This window comes from Mauremys reevesii, linkage group 2 (assembly GCF_016161935.1).
Source record: "Mauremys reevesii isolate NIE-2019 linkage group 2, ASM1616193v1, whole genome shotgun sequence".
NCBI lineage: Eukaryota > Metazoa > Chordata > Testudines > Geoemydidae > Mauremys > Mauremys reevesii.
The window spans coordinates 283,893,710-283,905,907 of NC_052624.1; the positions used below are offsets into that span (position 1 = coordinate 283,893,710).

At 47.0% G+C, this 12,198-nt stretch overlaps 1 long non-coding RNA gene across 2 annotated transcripts in view; it reads left to right on the forward strand.

The window, feature by feature from the left end:
- LOC120397144 overlaps window positions 1–12,198 on the forward strand; it is a 32,788-nt gene that overhangs the window by 3,458 nt on the left and 17,132 nt on the right. For both annotated transcript variants that reach the window (XR_005593684.1, XR_005593683.1), the window contains exon 2: window positions 8,622–8,736. This is a non-coding gene — a long non-coding RNA (uncharacterized LOC120397144). The remainder of the gene's footprint in view (window positions 1–8,621; window positions 8,737–12,198) is intronic.

Genomic DNA, 12,198 nt, shown 5'->3' on the forward strand with positions numbered 1-12,198 from the left:
GGTTGTGAATCCCTTCTGTTGGGAGTCCCTTCTCCATCTCAGATATAGCTTTGCGCAGTAAATGTGTGTTTCATATCACATATCACGCTTTCTGGAAGATGCTTTAGTGAAACACAAGGTACTGAGCTCAGTACAGGAGTAACTGGATGAAATTCTCTGACCTGTGTTATACAGGAGGTCAGACTAGATCAGTGGTTCCCAAAGTGGAGTTCGCAAAATGTTACAGGGGGTTCTCAGAAAAAAATCCCTAATGGCAGACAGAGCTGTCCCTAGAGACCCTTGGCAGCACGGGGCCAGCAGCCTGGAGCCCCTGGACTTCCAAGAGCTAAGAAGATCAAAGCAAGCATGTCTATCACACTGAGGAGATTTAAACTTCAAGACTCCTTATAAGAAACAGAAAGGGAGGTGGATATTTTTTGCTGTTTTTAAAATTAAATAGGCAGCTAGTCTTGTTTTTAAAATTATGATGAAGAACAAGTTTAAGCTTTGTTGTAACGTGTGTTGTTTGCCTGGACTGCTCAAGACCTGAATGCTTGTGTAGGAGGAACTCTTTGAGTTGGCTTCTTAAATACCTTCCTGCTGTTTCACATCTGATACTCCTTGATGAAACATAGGAGCCTTGTCTTATAACAGGTGTCAGAGAAAAACTTAGTTCTCACTGTTTGGTTGGGTGCAGCAGAGTCAGATACTTTATTTTCTCTTTACAATTGTATAGAGGGAGGGAGTGCCCTAGGACACAGGGTTGCCCCAGTCCTAGGCAGGTCTCTCCACAGGTAAACAATTACAGCAAGCATTTATACCTTTTGTTACATACAATAATAAGCAACAGCTGCATTTTGATATTTGATAAGATATCAAGATAGGTCATCTTGATATCTTATTTTTCTCACTTCTATTTAGACGCTAGTCTACATTCCTCATTGTCAACACAAGGTCGCAACAACTTCTCACACAGTTCTTTCCCACTCGCCTCACACAATCCTCGCTTCCTCAAATCTCCCGTTATTAGGGTTACAGCTAGCCTGACTCTTGCTCTACTTCCACACAGGCTTATTCAAAGTGATACAAGCTACGAAAGTGAGATCTTGGAAGAGTGTTGCTATTTTCATAATATAATAAAAATACTGTAATGATAAATGATAATAATAAATAGTGTGTAATCAGCATGTCATAAAAACAAATTTTATATTTCCAAGATCACTGCTTTTATAGTTTATACTCAGGTAAAGGAGAAAATCCCTGGAAATATTCATTGTTAGGAGGGGGTTTGTGAGACTTGATATTTTAGTGAAAGGGGTTCATAGGTTGTTAAAGTTTGGGAGCCACTGGACTAGATGATCTAATGGTACCTCTGGCCTTTACATCTATGAAGTTGTATGAAACAATCCCTCTGTGTCTCAATTTCCCACCAGCAAAATAGGGATAATAGCAGCATCCTACCTCCCAGGGGTGTTGTGAGGATAAATACGTTAGAATGTGAGGGGTACAGATACTACCGCAAGGGGGGCATGTAACAGGGTGGCTTGCCTGTGGGCTGGTGAGCCTGGGACTAAGCCAGCCCTGATTACAGGACAAGCCCCACCTGTGAGGAATCCGAGGCTTCCTGTATGAAAGGAGCTGGGTTTCCGTGTTGGTAGGGCCTCTCTGGGGCAAGAGCTGGTGGGAGGAGACTGTAGGGCACAAGAAGGCTCCTGCAGGGCCCTGAGTGAGCAGTGGGATAGCTCCGAGCAGGAAAAGGAAGCTGCAGGGAAAGGACTGAAAAAGAAAAGCTCTCCAGGCAGGGAGGCCTGGGAGAGCCCCTGACTAACCAGGGAAGTGACTGGGAGATCCAGAGGGGAAGTAAAGAGACAAAGTAGGAAGTGGCCCCAGGAAGACCGCATTACGGGTAAGGGGGCTGATCCAGCTGTGCAGTGCAGGGCCCTGGGCTGCAAGGGTGGGACTGGGGTCCCCCTACAAGCCCTGCACAAAGGTTGTTGAGCTTAGCAAGGAGCAGCAGGCTGAACTGAGGACTGGCTGAAGAAGAGCGTCAGAGAAGGGAGATGGCTTTTGGTTTTCATTAAAGAGAGTTTGAGACTCTTAAGAACATAAATATGGCCATACCAGGCATAGGTGCCAACTCTGCTCTGCACCCACCAACAGCTGAGCTGCCCGCTGCGCCCCCCCCACCTCACCTCCGTGTCCGCCTCCGACCAGCGCACCATGTCTCCGCTCCTCCCTCCCTCCGAGCACTTGCCGCCACCAAACAGCTGTAGCAAGCTCTGGGAGGGAGGGGGAGGAGTGGGAACATGGCGCGCTCAGGGGACGAGGCGGGGCTGGGGCGGGAATTTGGGGATGGAGTCGAATAGGGGCGGGGGGGTGGAGTTGGGGCAGGGACTTTGGTGAAGGGGTTGGAATGGGGGTGAGAGGGGGCAGGGCAGGGGTGGAGTCAGGGCAGAGGGGGGTCAAGCACCCACCAGCGCCAGAAGAAGTCAGCACCTATGATACCAGGGCAGACCAATGGTCCGTCCAGCCCAGTATCCTGTCTTCCAACAGTGGCCAATGCCAGGTGCTTCAGAGAGACTGAACAGAACAGGGTAATTATCGAGTGATCCATCCCCTGTTGTCCAGTCCCAGCTTCTGGCAGTCAGAGGCTTTGAGACACCCTGAGCAAGGGGTTACATCCCTGACCATCTTGGGCACTAGCCATTGATGGACCCTATTCTCCATTAACTTGTCTAACTCTTTTTTGTACCCACTTGTACTTTTGCCCTTCACAACATACTCTGGCAAGGAGTTCCACAGATTGACTGTGCGTTGTGTGAAGAAGTACCTCCTTGTTTGTTTTAAACCTGCTGCCCATTAATTACATTGGGTGACCCCTGGTTCTTGAGTTATGTGAATAAATAACATTGCCTTATTCACTTTCTCCACACCATTCACGATTTTATAGACCTCTATCATATCAATTTAGTATGTCTCTTTTTGATCTCTCTTCATATGGAAGTTATTCCATACCCCATATCATTTTTGTTGCCCTTATCAGTACATTTTCCAATTCTAATATATCGTTTCTGAGAGGTGGTGACCAGAACTGCATGCAGTATTCAAGGTGTGGGCATACCATGGATATATAGAGAGGCATTATGATATTTTTCTGTCTTATTTTCAATCCCTTTCCTAATGGTTTCTAACATTCTGTTCGCTTTTTTGACGGCCGCTGCACATTGAGTGGATGTTTTCAGAGAACTATCCACATTACTCCAAGATCTCTTTCTTGAGGGGTAACAGCTAATTTAGATGCCATCATTTTGTATGTATAGTTGAGATTATGTTCTGCAATGTGCATTACTTTGCATTTATCAACATTGAATTTCATCTGCTTTTTTACTGCCCAGTCACTAAGGCTGCGAGTCTTTCATAGAGGTCACGGAAGTCACAGATTCCGTGACTTTCCGGGATTTCCATGATTTCTGCACTGGCCAGTACTGCTGACTCCAGGACCAACGAAGCAGCTGGGGCAGCTCCGGGGCCAGCCACACCGGCCGCTGCTCGGGTGGCCTCAGGCAACTAGTCCCAAGCACTGCCCCGGAACAGTGAGATCCCTTTGTAACTCTTCGCTGTCAGTTTTGGATTTAACTATCTTGAGTAATTTAGTATTGTCTGCAAACTTTGCTGCCAAACTGCTTACCCCTTTTTCTCGGATCATTTATGAATATCTTGAACAGCATAGGTGCCAGTACAGATCCCTGGGGGACACTGTTATTTACTTGTCTCCACTTTGAAAACTGACTGATTATTCCTACCCTTTGTTTCCTATCCTTTAATCAGTTACTGATCCATGATAGGACCTTCCCTCTTATCCCAGCACACTTTACTTTGCTTAAGAGCCTTTGGTGAGGAACCTTGTCAAAGACTTTCTGAAAGTCCAAGTGTACCATATCCACTAGATCACCCTTGTCCACATGCTTGCTGGCACCCTCACAGAATTCTAATAGATTAGTGAGGCATGATTCCCCTTTACAAAAGCTATGTTGACTCTTTCCCAACATATTATGTTCATCTATGTGTCTGATAATTCTGTTCTTTACTATAGTTTCAACCAATTTGCCTGGTATGGAGGTTAGCCTTACCAGCCTGTAATTGCCGGATCATCTCCGGAGCCTTTTTTAAAAATTGGCATCACATTAGCCATCCTCCTGTCATTTGATATGGAAGCTGATTTAAGTGAGAGGTTACATATCACAGTTAGTAGTTCTGCAATTTCATCCTTCAGAACTCCTGGATGACTGACCTAGGCATCACCAAATGAAATTAATAGGCAACAGGATTAAAAAAAAAATTAAGTATTTCTTCACACAATGCACAGTCAACCTGTGGAACTCTTTGCTAGAGGATGTTGTGAAGGCCAAGACTATAACAGCGTTAAAAAAAGAACTAGATAAATTCATGGAAGATAGGTCCATCCATGGCTATTAGCCAGGATGGGCAGGGATGGTGTCTCTAGCCTCTATTTGCCAGATGCTGGGAATGACAATAGAGGATGGATCATTCAATGATTACCTGCTCTGTTCATTCCTTCTGGGGCACCTGGCATTGGCCACTGTCGGAAAACAGGACACTGGGCTAGATGAACCTTTGGTCTGACCCAGTATGGCCATTCTTATATTCTTATGAATACCATCTGGTCCTGGTGACTTACTACGGTTTAATTTATCAGTTTGGGCTTGGCTACACTGGAGAGTTGCAGGGCTGGTGGTGGCTTTACAGCGCTGCAACTCACTCACTGTCCACACTTGCAAGGCACATACAGCGCTGTATCTCCCTGGCTACAACGCTGGCTGTACTCCACCTCAGCCTGGGGAATAACGACTGCAGCGCTGGTGCTGCAGCGCTGGAGTGCCAGTGTAAACAGTGATTAATCTTACTATGCTGTAACTGACCTCCGGAATTTTCCCATAATGCTTTTAACTAAATAACTCTCTTTGTTTTGTTATGATGCCTCTCTTTGTTTTGTTGTGAACTCGGGGCTCCCACAGCTGCTTATCTAAAAAACAAACACAGCTCCTGTTTGCTGTGAATGAGGCAGGCAGGGGGATGAATGTCCACAGCCTAGTGTTTGCTTGAGGAGAGAAACAGCACGGCGGGGGCGGGGGGGAAAGTGAGTCCATCGGAGCAGCTGCTTATCTGGTCTGCAGGCTATTTGCATTTAAGAGTGAATGAGGGGTCGGGGAAGTGGTCAGAATTTCCAAGGCAGGGAGCCTGAACGAGGAGGTGAGAGGAGCTGAGGGTTGCACTGATATCGCCTTGGGCAAACTTAAAAGAAAGGAAGGGATCGGAACTTGCAAGGCCGGGAGCTGACACACAGTGTCAGCTCCAAAAATCCACTCTCTCTCTCCCCCACGCTCTCTGTCACACTCCACCCCACCCCCCTCTTTTGAAAAGCACGTTGCAGCCACTTGAACGCTGGGATAGCTGCCCATAATGCACCACTCCCAACACCGCTCCAAATGCTGCAAATGTGGCTACACTGCAGCGCTGGTAGCTGTCAGTGTGGCCACACTCCAGCGCTTTCCCTACACAGCTGTACGAAGACAGCTGTAACTCCCAGCGCTGCACACCTGCAAGTGTAGCCAAGCCCTTTGTTTCAAAACCTCCTCTAATGACACTTCAATCTGGGACAGTTCCTCCGATTTGTCACCTAAAAAGAATGGCTTACGTGTGGGAATCTCCCTCTCATCCTCTGCAGTGAAGAGTGATGCAAAGAATTCATTTAGCTTTCCCATAACGGTCTTGTTTTCCTTGAATGCTCTTTTAGCACCTCCATTGCCCAGTGACCCCACTGATTGATTGGTAGGCTTCCTGCTTCTGATGTAATTTAGGCTGTGGCTACACTTAGCAGTTCAAAGCGCTGCCACGGCAGCGCTTTGAAGCACTAAGTGTAGTCAAAGCGCCAGCCAGGGCCGCCCAAAGGGGGGGGCAAGAGGGGCAATTTGCCCCAGGCCCCGAGCCCCACAGGGGCCCCCACCAGAGTTTTTCGGGGGCCCTGGAGTGGGGTCCTTCACTCACTCCAGGGGGCCCGGAAAACTCTTGCGGGGCTGGGCGCAGGAGCTTCTTCTGCTCCCGGTCTTCGCCGGCGGGGGGTCCTTCCGCTCCGGGGCAGAAGGACCCCCCGCTGGCGAATTACCGCCGAAGACGGAGCGGGACCCGCTGCCAAAGTGCAGCCTGGTCTTCGGCAGTAATTCGGCGGCGGGGGGCCGTTCCCTTCCGGGACCCGCCACTGAAGTGCCCCGAAGACCCGCGGCGGGGGCCCCCCTCCGCCGAATTACCGCCGAAGACCGGGCTGCACTTCGGCGGCGGGTCCGGCTTCGGCGGTAATTCGGCGGCGGGGGGGGCCCCGCCGCGGGTCTTCGGGGCACTTCGGCGGCGGGTCCCGGAACGGAAGGGCCCCCCGCCGCCGAAGACCCCGGGCCCACGGAATCCTCTGGGCGGCCCTGGCGCCAGCGCTGGGAGAGAGCTCTCCCAGCGCTGTCCGTACTCCACCTCCCTGTGGGGAATAACGGACAGTGCTGGGAGCCGCGCTCCCAGCGCTGGGGCTTTGACCACACTGGCGCTTTGCAGCGCCACAATTTGCAGCGCTGGAGAGGGTGTGTTTTCACACCCTGCTGCAGCGCTGCAAATTTGTAAGTGTAGCCAAGCCCTTAAAAAAATTGCTGTTAGAATGTTTGTCTTTTGCTAGTTGCTTTTCAGATTTTTTGCCTGCCTTACACTTGACTTGCCAGAATTTATCTTCCTTTCTATTTTCCCCAGCAGGATTTGACTTCCAATTTTTAAAAGATGTCTTTTTGTTTCTAACTACCTCCTTTACTCTGTTGCTTGGCCAGGGGGCAATTTTTTGGTCCTCTCACCGGCTTTCATTATTTGGAGTATATGTTTAGTATGATTCTCTATTCTGGTATTTTTAAAAAGTTTCCATGAAGTGTGCAGGTATTTCACTCTTGTGATTGTTCTTTTTAATTTCTGTTTAACTAGACTTCTAATTTTTGGGTAGTTCCCCTTTTTGAAGTTGAAAGGGACAATTTCTTGGTTAGGACAACTGGGACCCCAAAACGGGTGGGCTAAAGACAGTGAACCAGCTGGTGGACCAAATAACCAGGCAGAGAAACCTCCACAGTGCCAGGGGCATTAGCCCAGCAAGAGAGGTGTGATGCCACATATGGTCATGAGGGAGTGCCTAGCAGTGAGTGAACTATGTAAGTATCTGAGATAGATAGCGTATACCTTACAGATGTCTCCTATTGTTGGGGGCAAAGTACAGACCCAAGGGATGCTGCACCATTAAAATAAACTCCTTTTTCCCTTTGCTGGGTTAATGCCAAATGCCAAACATTCAGCAGTCTTGCTAGATGTGTGTTAAAAAAACACATTCGGAAAACCACAAAGTATTCCTGACACTTGTTCTTTGATAATTACACTGCAGTTGCATGACACTTGTTTGTGAGTCTAATTTAATTAAAGAAACAGTAAAAAGCAAATACAAGCTTTTGATGCTGGGTTGGCAGGGCGTCTGTACATGAGAACATGCCCCAGGGAGGATGGCACGCGTAAGAGAAATTAAATTGTCTCATTCTGCCTAGAACAAACCTTGTGCTAATCCCTCTAATGGGTTTAAACGTCACTAGAACTGTGTATCTTGTGACATGCATGCAGTAGGACCCAATTAAATTACTCACACATTTGAAATCATAGCTTTATCAGCTTTGGTTTAGTCAGGAGTCTCTTGGTGGCTTACGGGAAACTTGCTGAGAAGAGCTAAAATGTTCAACTTAGTTAAGCGCTGAACCAGCAGATTGCAGAGAACTGATGATAGCGTGAGTGGGAGTAGCTAGCATTTCCTGCTGGCTGCTCACAGAATTTGGCTTCCAAAGGAGAATGCACAGGGATCTTCTATGAACCTTTTACCTTTCAATATTACCTATAATAAGCATCACCCTCACAGTTGTTTTGCACCAACCTAGAGCCCTACTATTAATAGCAATAAGAGCATAATTGTTTCACTACGTAGCAAATACCAATTAATGACCAGATTTATCTAGGTATTTATACCATGTGCATCACTATAGTGTCTGTGCACCATATATATTTGCAAAATCCAGCAGGTGTCTAAGTCTTTAGTTGTTGCACTTCTTTTTGCAGTTGGAAGGGTAGAAAGGTTTTCTTTATGTCATGGGAAAGACTTACTTAAGAGAAGTGTTTTGCATTGGGATTGAAGGGAGCAGTGGAGTCTGTGGTCATTCTAATTTCCTGTAAAAGGGAGATCTTTGGCCACTAAGAAGGCTCTGCCTCCCACTCTGACCAGTCTCAATTTTCATTCATAGATCCATAGTCTGTGAAGAACGCACCTATGGTGAAAGGTCCGAGTCATGGAGAGAAAGGCAGTTCCCTGCACTATGTGGGCCCAATCTACTGAGTGTTCTGATTATTAAAACCACCTTGAATTTGATCTGCAATCCAATGGGGGCCAGGGTAGCTACTGGAGCAATGCGGGGCTAATGGAGCTCATGTTGACCTGTATTGACTAGGAAATGAACTGCAGCATGCAGAATGAGACAGAGGTTTTTCAAGGCCTGTGTTTTCATTCCCAGGTACAGTGTGTTGCAGTAATCAAGCCTGGAAGATATGAATACATGAGTCACTGCAGCCAAACCTGCACTTATCTGGATGGGATGCAGTCTCCTGTCCAGCTAGAGATGGAAGAAGGTATTTATAATAGCTGTCGCTAGTAATGATCCAACCAGAAGATCAAATTCGGTGATGAATCCTGGTCACATGTCACCTGAGGCACGTTGTGCATATGCTAAGAAGAAGTAGGATAAGAACATATTTTAAATACTCGGAGTGCTCAGAACTACAACGGCTGGCTCAATATAAAACACTAGTAAGATAAGGAAGGTGTCGAGGATGGATTTGAAGGCGGAGAGTGAGGCTGCATGGTACATGGGACGAGGAAGTAGATTCCAAGGAAAAGAACCAGTGTCAGTGTTGGCAGAGAGCTGTCGGGGGGGGGAAATGAAGGGAGGGCCAAACTGCAACATGTTGGCAGAACGTTGAGTGCAATGTGAGAGTGGTACTGTAAGAGATGAGACAAGACATAGGCTGGGCTGGGGTGGAGTTGTGCAAGACCATGAAAGCGAGGATGAGGCATCGAGGTATGATAAGGAAAGAGACAGAAGCCAATTCAGAGCTTCAGGAGGTGAGAAATGGCCAACAGGAAAGGAGGATAGCAACATGCTTGATATGGGGATATGATGTTAGATATGATGTGAGAACTGGGAGGGCAACGAAAAGGAGGAGGTTGAAGTAGGCAAGGCAAGAAGTGTTTGGGTATGGACAGAGACATACACAGATGAAGTGACTTGCTTATGGTCATGCAGCAAGTCAGTGGTAGATCCTGGAATAGAACCCAGCTCTTAAGTCTCCTAGTGCTGGATCTCAAATAGCCTTCCTCCCTGTAGGAACAAATTAATACTAGTTAGAGGTGTCTAACCCTGACAGTGCTATCAGGCCACTGAGCAAGCTCTTGGGAGGCAGCATGTTCCAGTGGATAGAGCACTAGAGCGGGAATCAGGAGACTAGAATTCTAGTTCCAATTCTACCACTAACTTGCTTTGTGTCATTTGGCAAGTCACTTCACATTTCAGTTCTCATCTTCCTCCTTTGTCTCTGTCTATACACTGGGACTGTCTTTGCCTTGTACCACACTGGGGCCCCGAGCTCGACTGGGGATGCTCATGTGACTGTTATTTATTAGCATTGCAATAACTCAATAATATACTTGGTCCCCAGACTGAGAAAGGAGCCCCGAAGAGCCTGACATTTATTTACTACTGAAAAAAAGTTGCATCTGTTCTGAAAACTTTTGCTATTCTTACTTTAAAAAAATATGACTCCCAAAGGCAAATAAACTTTAGAATTGTATTTTTGCTGATAACAGCAAGACTCAGGAGTACCTGCCTGAGGGAGGGAGATGTCTCTTGGGTTATATAGAAAATGGAGAGAAAAATGTCAGTTACAGGAAAAGAGGCTGCAGCATAATCCTAAAGGAAGAGCCACTTTCATTTATCAAATGAGCATCACTTTTCTATTATAATTCCTGCTGCTTGGCCTCATTCTTGCCTGGGTTTAGTGCCATCACTCTTCTGGGAACAGCATCGTACCTGTGTACAAATGAGTTTGGGAGGGAAACACTAGGAGGGAATGGGAGAGCTAGTTCAAAACTATTTTAGTGACCTTCTTGTAATTCACAGTGACAATGATTATTTTTTAGAAGTTCTTAAAGGAGAAAGGGATCTAAAAGACAATGCCTTTGAGAGCTCTTCAGTTCTCATCAGCTAAGTGAGGTTGGTCTAGGTCAGTACTGAGATGGCAGGTATCCAAAGAGGGACTTCAGGAAATAGTGGGAACATAAAGTCAACAAAAAACATGGACTTCACAGGGACACAGATTTTATGGCTCATTGCACCAACTTGTAACACGCCACACTGCCTGCTGCCCTTAATGGCTCACTTCAAACTCTTTATGCATAAAAGCCTAACCCCAAATGGCCCACTTCATTTCAAGTGACCACCGCCCACGTTACCCCTTCTGCTTAACAATCTGTCCCAACCTGTGTTTAGCTCAGACACTCTGCTTCCTTCTCCACACAGAAAGAAGAGCTGTGTGTAGCTTGAAAGCTGGTATTTTCCACCTTGTCTGTCACATAGTAACTCACTGACATAAGTGCTAATGAATGTAAGAGGAACGAAGGAGTTAGCCTGTGTAAAACATGACACCCTGAAATTAGTGGGGTTTGGATGTACAGATAAGGAAAAGGGGCTGAAACCATTCTGCATAAGCATAAAGTACAGGGGATGTCAGAGTAAGTAATAGTCTATAAAAGTTGAGTCCTGGCCTATGTGTCTTGTGGGAAGGAGAAGCCAGGATGACAGCCACTGGTGGTGATGATGACAATGATTGACACCTCAGGGTCATAGAATCATATTAGGGTTGGAAGAGACCTCAGGAGGTCATCTAGTCCAACCCCCTGCTCAAAGCAGGACCAACCCCAAATAAATCATCCCAGCCAGGGCTTTGTCAAGCTGGGCTTAAAAACCTCTAAGAATGGAGATTCCACCACCTCCCTAGGTAACCCATTCTAGTGCTTCACCACTCTCCTAGTGAGATAGTGTTTCCTAATATCCAACCTAGACCTCCCCCACTGCAGCTTGAGACCATTGCTTCTTTTTCTGTCATCTGCCACCACTGAGAACAGCCTCGCTCCATCCTCTTTGGAAACCCCCTTCAGGTAGTTGAAGGCTGCTATCAAGTCCCCCTTCACTCTTGTCTTTTGTTTACTAAATAACTCCAGTTCCCTCAGCTTCTCCTTGTAGGTCATGTGCCCCAGCCCCCTAATCATTTTCATTGCCCTCCGCTGGACTCTCTCCAATTTGTCCACATACCTTCTGTAGTGGGGGCCCCAAAACTGAACACAATACTCCAGATATGGCCTCACCAGTGCCGAATAGAGGGGAATAATCACGTCCCTCGATCTGCTGGCAATGCTCCTACTAATACAGCCCAATATGCCGTTGGCCTTCTTGGCAACGAGGGCACACTGCTGACTCATATCCAGCTTCTTGTCCACTCTAATCCCAAGGTCCTTTTCTGCAGAATTGCTGCTTAGCCGGTAGGTACTCAGCCTGTAGCGGTGCATGGGATTCTTCCTTCCTAAGTGCCGGACTCTGCACTTGTCCTTGTTGAACCTCATCAGATTTCTTTTGGCCCAATCCTCCAATTTGTCTAGGTCACTCTGGACCCTATCCCCACCCTCCCGCATATCTACCTCTCCCTACATCTTAGTGTCACCCGCGAACTTGCTGAGGGTGAAATTCATCCCATCATGCGGATCATTGATAAAGACGTTAAACAAAACGGGCCCCAGGACCGACCCCTGGGACACTCCGCTTGATACCGGCTGCCAACTAGACATTGAGCCATTGATCACTACCCATAAGTGTAAGTGATGCCAGGATTAGGATTACACATGCTGTGTTACCCCTTTCTTTCCTGCTGTGTTATAGTATTTGTGATATAGTTTATCTGTTCAGTAAAATTGTTAATAAAAGGACACTTGAGAACTTGTAAGTACATCAGTTGTGGTCATGGTCCCTCATGTGCTTCTGG